The following is a 17,049-nucleotide window of genomic DNA, read 5'->3' as shown; positions in this document are numbered from 1 at the left end:
ATTTATCAAACTGTGAGATACGCATAGGAGCTCTGCATGAGGGATAGCAGCAATAGCGTTTTCAGTGTTGTACTATAGCTCTTCTGCGGTAAACAGGAGAAAAGAAAAGAAACATCTTCCAGGGTGTGAGGAATATTTGAGTACATATGATCCTTCAGTTTGCTCCATAGATTAAAACTGCGGGGGAGAGAGATCAGGCGAATGAGGGGATCAGCAGATTGCACTACCTCTGCTGATTTGTCCTCTTCTCATTGAATACACCACGCGCTCGTGGCAAAGGTTGTCTAGGCAGTTGTTAGTTGGGAGTTTAGCCTCGGACTGTCAGCCAACATAATTCATAACGCTATATGCACATCCCCATGGTCAGTGTCACATAACTAATGAGGAAGTATTGAATAGGATTGGGGAGAAGAGAAGTTTGTGGCACAACTTGACCAGAAGAAGGGATCGGTTGATAGGACATGTTCTGAGGCATCAAGGGATCACCAATTTAGAATTGGAGGGCAGCGTGGAGGGTAAAAATCGTAGAGGGAGACCAAGAGATGAATACAGTAAGCAGATTCAGAAGGACGTAGCTTGCAGTAGGTACTGGGAGATGAAGAAGCTTGCACAGGATAGAGTAGCATGGAGAGCTGCATCAAACGAGTTTCAGGATTGAAAACCACAACAACAATAACAACATGGTCAGTGTAGTCGATCCTTTTATGCTACATCATAACTGTAGACAATATGCAATGCTACCAGTTAACGGTGAGGGTACTGTCATTTTTTGCAGCCTTGGAGAGCTCTTTCTAGCTAGTTCACGCAACATTAAAGCATAGTTAAGAGGACCTCAGAGTCATAAATATGGTTGGTTGGTTAATTTGGGGAGGGGGACCAAAGAGCGAGGCCATCGGTCCCATTGGGTTAGGGAGGGATGACGGCCGTGGCCTTTCGAAGGAACCATCCCGGCATTTGCCTGAAGCGATTTAAGGAAATCGCGGAAAGCCTACATCAGGATGGCTGGACGCGGGTTTGAACCACCATCCTCCCAAATGTGAGTCCAGGGTACTAACCACTGCGCCAATTCGCTCGGTCATAACCATGTTAGGAGCTGAAAGCTGTCCTTCACAGTGGCTACACAATGCAGAATTCTCTTCGTCCAACAGCCCAGAGGATGGCACAGGGGCCGGGCTGTCTGCTGCAAAACTCCATTCTGCATGTCACCTGAAGGAGTTCTTTTGGGAAGAGAACATTTGAAGCCATGGCTAACCAGCAGAATGAAAGTGTGCGACCGAACATTCCTCTCTGTCATTCCGCATTTAAAATCCTTGCAATGGGGACTGTGATTGGCTGACAATAACTATTTACATAGAAAGCGCACTTCCTCTTGTATACCTACATTTGAGCCACTCAGTATGCCAAGATTACAAACCTGTCACGAAGTGGGAGATATTTTCTACCTTCCTCCCCGCGTCAGACCATCATTGCTTAACCATAATAAAACCCTTGAGAGCAGGAGTTTGTTTACCTTATTTACAAAATTATTATTGCCTGGAACTCGGCTGCGGTTGGCCGGCGAGATTCCTACACGGGCAGAAATAGTCTAGTTTCAGACAGTTAAGGAAGAGAAAACTGGCAGCTATACGAGGTTTAACGTTTACAGCCATCTACTTGCTTCTGTTTTGCGCTTCGGCGTTTCTACCGGTGTTTGTACTTATTTTTCTGCGTTCTTTCTTTAAGCCGCTAACCATTCTTGCAGTCTTCGGCTGTACCCACGATTTTTCTCATGATTATATTTTTATTGTGTTCACCCACTGTCGGAAAAAATTAGTACACCCGGATTAGTATACATAGATTTTGATCCGATTACGGCATATGCCACCTGGGACATAGTAGATGTACTCAAAATGGTTTCAGCGTCGTCCGCCAACAGACGGCGTAGTGCTATAGCTAACATAGTGCCACCGGTGTCTACCCTTTAATATGGAATGCTCACAGCAAGAAGAATCAGCTTGGTGCAAACGTGTGAAGCAAGCAGACAACCATGCCACGGAGACGCACTCGTGCTTCCTACAACCAAATGGGTGAATTTGAAAGGGGTCAAGTTGTAACCTTCCGAGTAGTGGGACTGTGCTTTCGGAGAATTGCCACACAAGTTGGACGTGCTGCGTCAGATGTTCAACGATGCTAGTATCAGTGGTCACGTGAACGTTCTCACAACCGCAACGAGGCTCTGCGCGTCCATGCAACACAGACACCCGCCAGGATCGTCATATTGTAAAGGCAGCAGCAGCAGATCCTACATCTACCACAGCACAGACAAGAGGGCTTGCAAGCCCAGACGCGTCAACACGAACTGCTGTCAAACCGATTATTAGCAGTGCGACTACGGGCACGCACACTTCTAGCCCATCTTCCACTCATTCCACAGCATCGACATGCACAGCTTGACTGGTGCCGTCAGAGGACCACTTTGAAGATGGAATGGCGCGCCGTAGCCTTCAGCGATCGAAGCAGGTTCTGTCTGCACGCAGGTGATGGTCGTTTGCGTGTACGACGTAGACCTGTTGAATGCTGCCTCATAGAGTGCATTCGTCTAAGACAGACTGGCCGCACCCCAGGCCTTATGCTCTGATATGCGATACGCTACAATCTCCTTCCCCTTTGGTGTTTCTGCAGGGGGCGTTAACCAGCGCCGAAAGTTGTTAGACCCGTTCTCTTGCCGCTCTTGCAACGAGAAGGTGATGTGTTGTTCTAACAGGACAATGCTCGCGCACATACTGTTCGTGAAATTCAGCGCGCTCTGCGAGACGTGGAGCAACTTTCTTGACCAGCACAATCTCCAGGCTTGTCTCCTATCGACCACATGTGGGATATGATGGGACGGGAAGTCAACGTGCAACTAAGTCAACCAACAACTCTTACATAACTACGTGAATAGGTCGAACAGGCTTAGCATATCCCAGGGCAGTATTCGCCATCTGTACGATCGATTGGATGCCAGAATCAGCCTGTGCATTGCTGCCCATGAATATACCAATATAGGTGTTTCAGCATGGGTTGACACCTGGTACCCCAGAACAGCTTGTGCCGTTAGTCTGTGAATGTGGTCATTTCATGTACTCCATATGCAATGTCACAACATCAAGTCTTCATTAAACTGGAAACCCCTAAAAGAGTGCAATAAGTTTGGTTCTGGCAGTGTATATCCGTGTGTTGTGTAGTACAGATATTTTCATGCTTGGTTGGACCTTGAATATTACGAGTGGTTTTCCTTCGTTGCACGACACTGTTCTTTTCTTAAATTTGTACGGTCTTATGGTGAGCTTTACTTCTCTGTAGGAATAGGACTTGCATTATCTTAGAAGTATGATAAATAGCTCAACTAGATCCTCACACAGAGTCTGCTATTGCTTCGTCTTACTGAAAATATCCGTACAATGACTTATTTTCCGTCAGTTGGTACACATATGTATTAAACAGGTTCTGGATGTACCGGTTAGCATTAATATTTTTGTGACAGAGTCATGTTACAATACGGACACCAGAAGCTGAGATTTTCGGAGGAACCTTCAAAGCACTGATGAGAATTTTCTGATGCATAATGGCGCATGTTTGTGAGTTTACACACCCTGACAGGTTGAACCAGACCTCCACTGGAGAAATGAAAACTGAGAAACCAAAAGATGTGATTTCAATTCACCCAGAAACCACTGCCAGAACTTAATACGCGAAAGTTCGTGTGGGCGCTTTGACTCGTTCACAACAGTAACTTTGTAACGATAGAGATGCAGGTCAGTTTTTTTTTTATAATGTTTCGATACGACCGTTTCATAGTTTACACTTGCACCGGTAAAGAGCGTTGAAATTTCGCCGGACTTTGTTTCAAGCGTTCTTTGATTCGAGCCATGTTTTCTGTTGTTCGAACTCTTTTCTGATAATTACGGTTTTTATCCCCCCCCCACCCCCTTGAACCATGGACCTTGCCGTTGGTGGGGAGGCTTGCGTGCCTCAGCGACACAGATAGCCGTACCGCAGGTGCAACCAGAACGGAGGGGTATCTGTTGAGAGGCCAGACAAACGTGTGGTTCCTGAGGAGGGGCAGCAGCCGTTTCAGTAGTTGCAGGGGCAACAGTCTGGTTGATTGATCTGGCCTTGTAACGATAACCAAAACGGCTTTGCTGTGCTGGTACTGCGAACGGCTGAAAGCAAGGGGAAACTATAGCCGTAATTTTTTCAGAGGGCATTCAGCGTTACTGTACGGTTAAATGATGATGGCGTCCTCTTGGGTGATATATTCCGGAGGTAAAATAATAGACTGGCAATGGCAAGGAAAGCGTTTCTGAGGAAGAGAAATTTGATAACATCGGGTATACATTTAAGTGTCAGGAAGTCGTTTCTGGAAGTATTTTATGGACTGTAGGCATGTATGGAAGTGAAACATGGACTATAAATAGTTTGGACAAGAAGAGAATAGAGGCTTTCGAAATGTGGTGCTACAGAAGAATACTGAAGACTAGATGGGTAGACAACATAACTAGTGAGGAGGTATTGAACAGAATTGGGGAGAAGAGGAGTTTGTGTCACAACTTGACTAGAAGAAGGGAGCGGTTGGTAGGGCATATTCTGATGCATCAAGGGATCACCAATTTAGTATTGGAGGGCAGCATGGAGGGTAAAAATCGTAGAGGGAGACCAAGGGATGAATACACTAAGCAGATTCAGAAGGATGTATGTTGCAGTAGGTACTGGGAGATGAAGAAGCTTGCAAAGGATAGAGTAGCATGCAGAGCTCCATCAAACCAGTTCAGAACTGAAGACCACCACAACAACAACACGGTTTTTATTCCCTCCAGCGTCCCTTACGCTTTATTTTACTTCTAAGATTCGAATTTTAGACATTGGTGGTGTATTGCTCAAAGGTCTGGGACGCTTACCAAGTCAGATTACTGGAAGAGACAGAGAAGATCGAACGAAGAGCGGCGCTCTTAGTCACGAAATCGTTTACCAGGCACGATAGCTCAACGAACTGCAGTGGTAGACGCTACACGAGAGGCGTTGAGCACCACGGGGAGGTTTACTACTGCCCCACATACGTCTAGCGAAATGTCGACAACGAGAAAATTCGAGAAATTATAGCTAATACGGATATTGGCAGACAATCATTCTTCCCATCTGCCATTCCCGAATGAGGCAGGGAAGGGAGCATCAGATAGTGGTACAAGAAGGTACCCTCCGCAACACACCGTAAGGTGGCTTGCGGAGTACCGATGAGGTTCACATGGTTCAAATGGCTCTGAGCACTATGGTACTTAACATCTGAGGTCATCAGTCCCCTAGAACTTAGAACTACTTAAACCTAACTAACGTAAGGACACCACACACATCCATGCCCGAGTCAGGATTCGAACCTGCGACCGTGGCGGTCGCGCGGTTCCAGACTGGCCACACCGGCCAGCTACCGATGAGGATGAAGGAGTTTTTGCCAAAACGTCGCTAATCTTAAACTCTTGCACAAACAATTCCGCGTATGTTTCCCACGATATGAGCTTCGCATGACACTTTACAGAGAACACGCGCTGTATTTTGTGTTGCATTCAACTGGTCACCAAACAGCCCTACTCCTCTCGTTTGCTCAAACTTGAAGTACACAGAGAAGTACTCTGTACAGAGTACGCGGGAGTGCTTGTAGACATACGACAGCAACCGAACTGTGCGTCGAATTCACGATTTCCAGCATTTTCTGTGCTGGGCAACTCTTCTGGTCATCGACAATAGTCAGTTCTAACTCAGTCTTATACATATTTTCCGGGCAAGTTTTATTTTGCCTGCAATGTATACGCAGAAAAGTGAGGTTCACGAAGCAGCACTGGAAAGCGTGGCGGGAGGTCAGAATTCTGCAAGACATTTGCAACACTCTCTTACTGAATGGAAAGCTTATGACGTTTCAATAAAACATTACTTGTGCTCTACGATTAACAGATGTAACAACATTAGTCTCATAGAATCATCATTTTATATCCGTTATCATATTCAAGTTTTCGGTGATGAGTGAAGTACTAAAAAGACTTCTACAGTTATTGTATGTCCATCATTGTGATTGGAGGTTTTGGGAACTTACGCCGTTCACTTATGTTTGGAGATGAAACACCTACAGCCGTCCTTTTGATGTCCTTTATCGTATGGCTACCGGTTTCTGTGCTTCACTGTATCATCTTCATGCCTTAGCTGGTGCTGATGGGGTTAACGCCATCCGTATACATGCTGCCTAGCGGCCAACGTCTGTAACTGGTTCAGCAAGTTGACAGTTGATGGTTGCAGAGACGACATCGTGGCTACAAGTGGCCTGCGAAAACCATTCACAGATGTTGGCCACTGATCCATCATCTATACGGATGGTGTTAATTCCCTCAGCATCAGCTAAGGCATGAAGAAGGTGCATTGAAGCACCGAAACTGGTAGCCACGCAGTAAATTACAATATAAGGACGGCTGTGTGCGTTTCATTTCCTTACATTCTACTGTTACTTCTTTCGTGCAGTTTTGTGTCAGTTCCTTCTACAGTTTCGCGAAAAAATGACTTTCCTGGTGATACTTTTTATTTAATCTCTTTCCAAATATTCTTGATTTGATTTAGGTCGCAATGGTACAGATGCAGGTATACAACAGAGACTCATTTTCCTTTTAAAACTTCTCAGTAGAGACAGACTTCGGTTTAGTCGCGCTGTTGATTTGTAGCAGTTCTAGCGCCTGCCACTGAGACGTTTTAGCTCCACCATGACGGGTGTGAGGAGGCTGCATGTTCTTCAGTTGTGTCATATGGGCGATTATAGAATACAGTATCATATTTATCCGGCAGATTTTGAACAAGCGATTCTTGCAGCTACTTAAAGCAATTTGTACTGTTTATAACGTAACTTTTTCGTAATGAGAAACTGAGACCGTTTTGTTTTTGCTCATCATAGAACATTCTATACCAATTTTCAGTTCTGAGATCGTATTACGTGCGGCGGTTTTTTGGAAGGTGATGCCATTCTGCTTCTGTAACGAATACATACATGGTAAAAATTCTGCAGCAGACGCAAGTAACAGCTGCGCTACACCACTCGCAGGAGAAAACATGACTCACACAACCAGACCCTCGACAGCTCATACATTAACACCGGTATAGATATTGCAGATAGCCATTACAGGAAGTCCATTCGACAAGCAGGTTTGCTTTGCACAGCAGTAAAAAAGCACGCATGGTATTCTGTACCATCAACAGATAGATTAATGGGCGTCAAGGAAGTGTGATAAGACCAGCACAGCTCAAGTCACGCAGGGTGTCTGTCCCAGGAGGGACGTTCCGTATTCAAGGGCATGACAGGAAAGTTCATTTTAAACAAAAACTTCACACGGACGTCTGTCCTATTCCAAATGGTTTCCGAGGTAGAAAACATTAAAAGCACATTGTTACTATTTATGGAGGTAGGACTTCGCAGATACTTGCCAGGAAACTAAAATCCAGGGAATATACTCCAGATTATTATACTAGCACTACTGCTGCCCACACTCTGTTCAACAGTAAAGATAAGATTCCACCTTTAGAACATAATGGAATCTATGGGGTTTGCTGCAGTCTGCGTGGTTGTATGTAGATCAATCATGTAGGGATGTAACGACTAGAGTTGCAGACCATGAAAGAAGTTGGAGACTGAAAAAGAAAGATTTCCACCTTTGCTGAACATGTTCTGAGTAAATCTCGTTCATATGATATTAAGTGTGATATTCTTTATAGAAAACCTAAAGGTGGGAAACTAACACTACTCGATATTCTGGCTTTTAATAAACATCAAAGACTATTGACCTGGTCCTTAATGACCAAACAATTTTTTTATTCACCCTCACATAAGTACATTATGTGATGAAAAGTATCCAGACACCCCCAAAAACATACGTTTTTTCATGTTAGATGCATTGTACTGCCAGGTACTCCACATCACCGACCTCAGTAGTCATTAGGCAACGTGAGAGAGCAGAATCGGGCGCTCCACAGAACTCACGGACTTCGAACGCGGTCAGGTGATTGGGATCACTTGTGTCATACGTCTGTACTCGAGATTTCCACAGTCCTAAACATCCCTAGGTCCACTGTTTCCGATGTGATAGTGAAGTGGAAACGTGAAGGGACACGTACAGCACAAAAGCGTACAGGCCGAGCTCGTCTGTTGACTGACAGAGTCGCAGACAGTTGAAGAGGGTCGTAATGTGTAATAGACAGACGTCTATCCAGGCCATCACACACGAATTCCAAACTGCATCAGGATCCACTGCAAGTACTATGGCAGTTAGGCGGGAGGTGAGAAATCTTGGGTTTTATCGTCGAGCGGCTGGTCATAAGCCACACATCACGCCGGTAAATGCCAAACGACGCCTCGCTTGGTGTAAAGAGCGTAAATACTGGACGATTGAACAGTGAAAAAACGTTCTGTAGAGTGACGAATCACGGTACACAATGTGGAGTTCCGATGGCAGGGTGTGGGTATGGCGAATGCCCGGTGAACGTCATCTGCCAGCGTGTGTAGCGCTAACAGTAAAATTCGGAGGCGGTGGCGTTATGGTGTGATCGTCTTTTTCATGGAGGGGTCTTGCACCGCTTGTTGTTTTGCTTGGCAGTACCACAGCACAGGTCCACATTGATGTTTTAAGCACCTTCTTGCTTCCCATTGTCGAAGAACAATTCGGGGATGGCGACTGCATCTCTCAAACGATCAAGCACCTGTTGATAATGGTCGGCTTGTGGCGGACTGGTTACATGACAATAACGTCCCTGTAATAGACTAGCTTGCACAGAGTCCTGACCTGAAGACTATAGAACACCTCTAGGATGTTTTAGACGCTGACTTCGTGTCAGGCCTCACCGACCGACATCGATACCTCTCCTCAGTGCAGCACTGGGCTGCCATTTCCAAGAAACCTTCGAGCACCTGATTGAACGTATGACCATAAGAGTGGAAGTTGTCATCAGGGCTAAGGGTGAGCCAACACTATATTGAATTCCAGCATTACCGATGGAGAGCGCCACGAACTTGTAAGTCATTTTCAGCCAGATGTCCGGATATTTCTGATGACATAGTGTAGCAGTGGCTAGTTACTATTTTTCTCACCATTAGATGATATGCTTGTTGTAACTGTTTCATACCCACATTCTACGGACTTATTTCTCCCTACTGCCCCTCCCTCCCTCCCCCCTTTCCCCGGCCTGTTCGTCACATTTAATAGTTTTTCCATAAACGTTGTAATCTATGTCATTATTCAGTTGTACAACGTTATTAACTTATACATTTATATACCTTTAATCTTTGAATAGACTCTTCCATAAGATTTGTTTGTTCGTAGCTTCTTTGGGTATTACATTATGCTTGCGATTTTGCGTCACTATGTAGTTGTGAAATGTCACATATCTTACATTATCCGACGATGGGCTAGGAAGCCGAAAGCCGGTTCATAGCAAACTAACAAATAAATGTTATTGTGGAATATAAGTAATGTATATTCAAGTTTTAAATACATTGTTGTTAATTTTCAGTGTTACTCGACACAGAAAAATGATTTATAAAGCGCAATTTTACATGCGCATTCATTAGAGCGGTCCAAAATTAGTCTAGTGCGATATTTGTACATCGATACGTGTTAGCAGAGACGGTAAAAAATGTGGAATAACGAGTACTACACCATTGGCCCGCGCTGATCGCTACCGCCATGCAGCAGCTGGTTATTGTCCGCGTTTCCCTGTTCGTGCTAATTCATATCGGTAAACAAACATCGCACTACACTAATGTGAGAACGCTTTTTCGAACGGTTACGTAAAATTTTGTTTAAAAACTCATTTTCCTGTGTCGAATAATATAGGAAATGAATAACTATGTACATTAAGTGTGTTGTATCTCGGAAACTATTCGAAATAGGTCATATGTCCATATTGTTGTGTACGACTTGGTACACTATGGCAAGGAGAGATGGGCTACGGAGTGGTGCAGCAATTGTGGTTGTAGGAAAGCTCGAGAGGAGCAGAAATGACAGCATACAAGTTAACACAGTAAACAGAAGATTTACTCATCCTGTATTTCTCCAAGCGTACGAAGACATTACAAATAATGCAGCAAGAAATAGTGCCCGGCTCATTCTACAACAACAAGGATGAGGCTCTCTGAAGTAAAGCACGAACGATGGAGTCAGAGATGCGACTAGGTGGTGTCTGCGTAGCATAACGTAGAGAAGTGGCTCTAAGTGCGAATGGGGCTGTGTGGCCGCCGCTGACTGTCTTCTATAACAGTGGCAGAGGGCGCTCGTGGTACCGAGCCGCTGGAGGCGTGGTTCAGCAGGCATGCACCAATATTGGGTCCGCCATATCTTGCACAACAGCTATCAGCGTCTGACGGAAACATGCATTGCCGCTGCCAACTTTGACGTCGCACAGAGCACCAGAATCTTGAAAATGTAGCCAAGAAGGTTCATCAGGTTGGCTACAGTAATGTTGGGACTACTGAACGCCGGTTGTACGGACGATCAGCTGTTCATTTCGTCCATTATATTTTAGGTCAAATGTGGCAGTGTGGCGATACCTGTAAGACACCGCTAGCCCACGCCTCTCGCGGTATGCGTTTAACCCCATTTAAATGACGCGCCAAGCGCGCGCCCAGCGGCTGTACGATTAATTAAATAATCGGCGTGCTAATCACAGTTGAAATCTCTGGTCCAGAGGGACGTGAAGAGGCTGTGGTCCAGAGAGAGAGTCAGTCAGTCGAGTCTTGTTCAGTCTTAAGAGTCAGTCGAGCTAGAAAGTGTCTTGTGAAACGATCATTCTGTGGATAATATTAGTGTGATGATTTCTTTTATATGTGTTGTGTTGTCTTCTTCGATGAGTAAAAAAAAAAAAAATAGGTAAAATAAATTTTTGTGATGTCCATCAATAAGTTCATTCCAGTAAAAATAGGACCACTTCCCTTCACCTTTTATTCACCCCCTTTTTTTTTTTTTTTAATTCCGGACATCACACTGGCGACCGTTTACAGGACGCCAATCTTCGGATTTTACTGGAATGAACTTAACAAGGGCAAATTAAAGTAAAATCATACGTGTAGTAATATTTATTGTCTTGTACATTGGCTAAAAAACTGTAATTTTCTCTTTCATGCCCAATATGAAAACGAGAGCTAACGTTGTTTCAAGATTAACAAGATTTCTGCAAGCTTCAACGCAGCGCGGTGAGTAGTGCAAAAGCATTTGTTCTGCTATGCCATTGTCCAGTGTGCGCCTCCCGCCTATGCTAACTTTTATTCCCATTTCCCATGCCTTTCCCTAAACAAGAATCATACCCTTTGTCAATGGAATTTCTATTATTGTAACATTGAAATTCAACAGTAAGATATGCAGAAGTCATTGTTATGAGTCAATCCTGTTTGTTACGTCATGTCACCACTTTCAGATTAGCTACGCGAATACGGTTACAACCACAATAATAATTCAGACATTTTTGGAAATTCTATCAAGTAATAGTTATTACCGTCTAACTATTTAAATTTTATTTATCTTTGGTACTTTGCAAGCCATCGCCATTCTGGGTGTACTATTTGTATATTTCACGTTTGTTAATTATTGGCAAAAATGGAACAACAGCAACAGCAAACTGATAACGGTGATGCTACTGTATCATCAACATCCCCTTTCCTAGGCTTTTCCAGCCCAGAATCTATGGAATTTACTGCAGGTGTATCACATCAAATAATACTAAGTAACGAAAGTAATTCATCAGGTGACACACCCAATAATCCTGACCCTATGGAAAACGATAGTAGACGTGTCCAACTAGGGATTTCCCACTCCGATCCTAATTTGCACAACTCTAGTGAAAGGAACAATGATCCAAACATTGATCCGAATCAGTACGGAATTTTAATACAACTTCTTACGCGAAGTATGGATAGCATCCTTAATGAAAGGTTTGATAAACTAGACACTAGATTTGATAAACAGGAGCAGAGTACAAAAGAATTAAACAGCAAAATCGATCAATTGTCTTCTGAGGTAACATCTACTCTGGAAAAACAGGCTAACCAAATCTCAGAACTTAATTCAAAAACGACACAATTGACCGAAAGTTTCAACGAATTGTCATGTCGTGTAAACACTCACGAAAATTCCTTTGTTAAATATCAAACAGTGACAAATTCCGAAATGCAGTCATGTAAAACCAAGTTGGATCAGGTCACGAACGCTCAGGCTCAGGTCAATGATCTAGTTCAGAATTTCGTGCAAAATCAAACCACCTCACAAAATAAAATTTCGATGGATATCGAAGGTATTACTCAACAAGTTAGCGTAGTATGCTTACTACAATTAGAAATGAAAGAAAAAATTTCCCATTTGGAGGAAAAAACAGAATCGCTTTCTTTAGAGTGTAACGCAAACATTGCAGAAAAATTAGTGCACGAATGTGGTATTTGCAACAAGCTCATTGAGCAAAGGGTAGAAACCGCTACAAAAGAGATTTTACACCAGGCCATGTCGCAGGTGCAAACCGAGGCCAACACTTTAAAAAACCAAATTTCTCAGTTATTAACTCCCGATTCTAACGTAGTTACTGTTCCGCCTACAACCCCACTCACAACGAGTTCACCGCCTAATTTCACTGTGCGGTTTGTTCCACAGTCTAACAGCGAATCACTTGCGAGCGAAAAACATCAAACAGAGCCGCTCTCAGTGATCGCACAAAACAGTAAACAGTAATTCTCAACCACCCTTGTGCCATGAAGTTTCACCAGGGAACAATAGTTCAGGCCCTATAGTGCCTGCCGGTATTGTTGACGGTAACATGATTAAACATGCCTATTTTCCAACGTTCAGTTCCGATGATACCCAAGCGGTGCACCCGATTGTTTTTATTAGGTCTTTTGACGGAATGTTTCCGCACAACTGGTCAGATGCGGAAAAGATTTTTTTTGTAAGTAATCTGTTGAGGGGGCGAGCATCCAGATGGGGAGCTGAAATAAAAAGGCAAAATTTAACTTTCAAGCAATTTGAAGAGGCTTTTCTGCAGGAATTCTGGTCAGAACATGAGCAAAAACAACTTCGACGTGAAGTTCACAATCCCGAACCATACAACCCTCGTAAAGAAACTTTGCGTCAATATTTTGAAAGATACCTGGACAAAACACTTTATTGGTCAAAACCGGCCGATCTTGCCGATGTGATTAACACCTTAAAAAGTCATTTACCCCTGCATTACCGGACACAATTAATTGGTGTTCCGGAAACTAACATCAAGAAATTTCTAGATTATTTGAATGAAGTAGACCTTGTGTTTAGAGGAGATTCAGGGAACACTCCACATATTTATAATGCTAATTCCAACTCTCGCCAAAACAATTGCCATAATTTCAATCAAAATAACAACAGCGGTAACATGTGGAATGCAAACCCGCTTCCTCAAAATCAGGGGCAAAAATCACAACAGCCCAACTTCACACAATATTCGCAGCAATCTTGCGATCCCCGATTACAAAATTCCAACAATTACAACAGTTTTGGTAATGGTCAATTTTACCGAAAAAGTAATAGTAATGGCAACAGACGCAATGGTAGTTTCAACAACAATCAGTACTCCAGAGGCAACAACAACCGTAACCGAAACAACAACAATCAAAACAGACGTCAGGATGGAAGATACAACCCTGGTTATTTTGAGAGAAATTCGCCATATCAGCAGAATAATTCAAATTGTCAAAATTCTAGAGTCAGTTATCCACCCCCGCAGTGGGGAAACCCGAACTATACACCACACAACTACAATTATATGTTTCCGAATGCACGACACTTTGTACCAACAAACAATGCTAATAATCAGGACTGCGGTAATCAAACTCCACCGAATACCAAACATGTCCATGAACAAAGGATAAATATTATTGAGGCGGAAAACATGAGCAGACCGGCGTAAGCGTCCAACCCCCGGTCGAGAACGTGAGCACGGGCGCAAATAATCTTGCAAATTGTTTTTTGAGATTCCAAGACGGACACACTATGGAACATGACCTTCTTGCCGAGAATAATAAGTCTAGTAATAACGACAAAGTAAAGGTAACGGTTCAGGCAACTGCTGTTTTATCGTTAGAGAAATCCATTGTAGAAGTGTTATTCGACACTGGAGCGTCAGCAAGCGTGATTTCTAGTTCCCTGTACTTGGATCTAGATAAAGGTTCTAAACTTCCGACGTTTCCAGTGCAGAACTGCCGAATCATCGGTGCCACTGGAAACAAATCAAAAAATGTCAAATTACAAGCTGTTCTAACTTTTGTTGTTTCCAACGTGCATGTTCGTTATCATTTCCTTGTTGTGGATAATTTAACAGTTCCATGTCTTTTCGGCATCGATTTCTTAAATCAGTATCGAGCAGTGATTGACTTAGGGAATGGTATCTGTCAATTGACGGTTGAAAAGCAAAGAATTTTGATACCTTTATCTAAAACAATTAATAACAACAATTCTTATCGGGACGTACGTCACTTGAAAGTACAATCTGTGCCCATCACTAATTTTTCTATGACAAACAATTGCAATTCTTCTTACAATACTGATAGTAAAACTCTATGGGAAAAGTGTGCCGAAGCCTACCTTCTAACTGATTTGCAAAAACAGAATCTGTTTCACCTTCTTCAACAATTTTCAGTAGTCTTTCAAGATAAACCTGGTATCATACGTGGGTATGTGTACAAGATGGATGTCAAACCCCACCTAACATTTTGTCGTACACACTACAATATACCGTGGTCTAAAAAGCAGCGGTTATGCAGGAAATTAACAGAATGCTACGTTGGAAAATCATAGAAAATTCGCACTCGCCGTATTGCAACCCTTTGTTGTCAGTTTCGAAACCCGATGGAAGCGTGCGTCTTGTTCTCGATGCACGCGAAATCAACAAAATTATTATACCGGTAAATACTCGCCCTGTAAATCTGGACGAACAACTCCTGAAATTTCACAACGCCAAATTTCTGACTAATATCGACCTACGATCGTCCTACTACCAGGTTCTTCTACATCCTGAATCACGTAAATATACCGCATTTTTGTGCGAAGGACGATCATACCAATTCCGTGTTTTGCCATTCGGGTTACGAATAAGTGCAGGAATCTTTATCGAGGCGCTTGACGACGTCCTCGGGCCAGATTTACTTTCACAAATCACTCCCTATGTGGATGATTTAGTTGTGGCGACTGCCACCTGGGAAGAACATGTCGATCTTCTAAGACAAATTTTGATTAAATTCGCCGATGCAGGCGTGACAATCAATTTGGAAAAATCAAGGTTCGCCCGACAACAGATTAAGTTCCTTGGCCACATCATCACGCCGGAAGGCATCAGGCGAGACTCTAAAAAGACTGAAGCAATTCGCAACTTTCCTGCACCCCGAACCAAAAAACAACTTAAAGCATTTTTGGGTCTTTCGTCATTTTTCAGAAAGTTCGTGACACAGCAAGCTCTTAATAGCCCACATCTTCTAAATCTTCTAAAGAAAAATTCCCTTTGGCGATGGACTACAGAATGTCAAGCCGATTTTGAAAAAATTAAACAATCATTAATCCACGCACCACTCCTCTGTCATCCGGACATGTCAAAAGACTTCTGCCTATCGACCGATGCGTCATCTTAGGGACTTGGGGCCCTTTCGTTTCAACTGTCTGTTGAACATGATCGAACAGTAGTAAAACCTATCAGTTTTGCCAGTCGCACCTTAACTGAATGCGAGAGATCGTATTCAGTTACGGAACGCGAGACCCTCGCAATTATTTGGTCTATGCGAAAATTTCAATATTTTCTCTGGGGAAAACATACACGCATCTATACAGACCACCAAGCTTTATCATTTTTACTGTCTTGCAAATTACTTCATTCCCGGCTCACTCATTGGTGTTTGTCGTTACAAGAATACGATTTCGAAATTATTTACATCTCCGGCGAAACCAATATTGTTGCGGACGCTCTTTCTCGTCTTCCGCACGATGCGAAAAATCTTTCAGATTTGCATGAGCAAACTTCCGACTTTCAGGTCATGTTAATGTATGACGAATCCTACAACTGCTACTATCACCGAATCTGCAGGGATTTTGCACAGTTACAAGATGCCGATCCTAGGTGGTCTATAGTAAAAACAAAATTATGTCAGAATTCAAATTCTAATCTTCAAAATTACTACAAGATCAACAATGGTGTACTGTTTCATCGTTCCCATCTCGCGTCAGAGCGTTGGTTGGTATGTTTACCGGAAGCTTATGTTGACGACTTCATTTTGTTCACCCACAAAACCTGGGGACATTCTGGCATTAATAAATGTGCCGCCAAGATCCTACGCTTCTGCTATTTTCCTAACATGCGACGTAGAGTCCTGCAGGTCATTCGCAAATGTATCATTTGCCAGAAGGCAAAATATTTGAACAAACATGCATCAATTGAATTGCATCCCATTCTTCCAAAGCAACCGCTTGATTTGATTTCCGTAGGACCCTATCCACAATCCCGCGGTGGTGCTAAATACATTTTGGCTATATTGGACGTTTTTACTAAGTATGTGAAATTGTACGCCTTGCGCACAGCCACTGTTGCGGCTATCATTCGACGCTTTTCGGCCGACTACCTAGCCCGCGTCGGAAAACCTGTCGCTGTCCTAACGGACAATGCATCGTACTTTACGAGTGCAAAGTGGAAATCATTTCTGCAAGATTCCGATATTAAACATGTTCTTACTTCCCGATTTCACCCACAGGGTAACCCCGTTGAGCGAATTTTTAAAGAATTTAATCAATTTATGCGCATCCATTCTTCTACAAAACATTCCAAATGGATAGAATACCTCGCTCCGTTCGAGTACATTGTGAACAATTTGCCACATAGTTCAACCGGATTCTCACCTGCCGAGTTATTATTAGACGAACCAGAAAAAAACTCATGGTCAAGTCCCCTGCCTAAGTTGTCTTCGAACGATATTTCTTTGCAGGAAAAGGTAAGGCAAGCTGCCATTACCCTGGC

The sequence above is a fragment of the Schistocerca gregaria genome, chromosome 6 (genome assembly GCF_023897955.1).
Source record: "Schistocerca gregaria isolate iqSchGreg1 chromosome 6, iqSchGreg1.2, whole genome shotgun sequence".
Lineage (NCBI taxonomy): Eukaryota > Metazoa > Arthropoda > Insecta > Orthoptera > Acrididae > Schistocerca > Schistocerca gregaria.
This window is presented reverse-complemented; position numbering follows the sequence as displayed.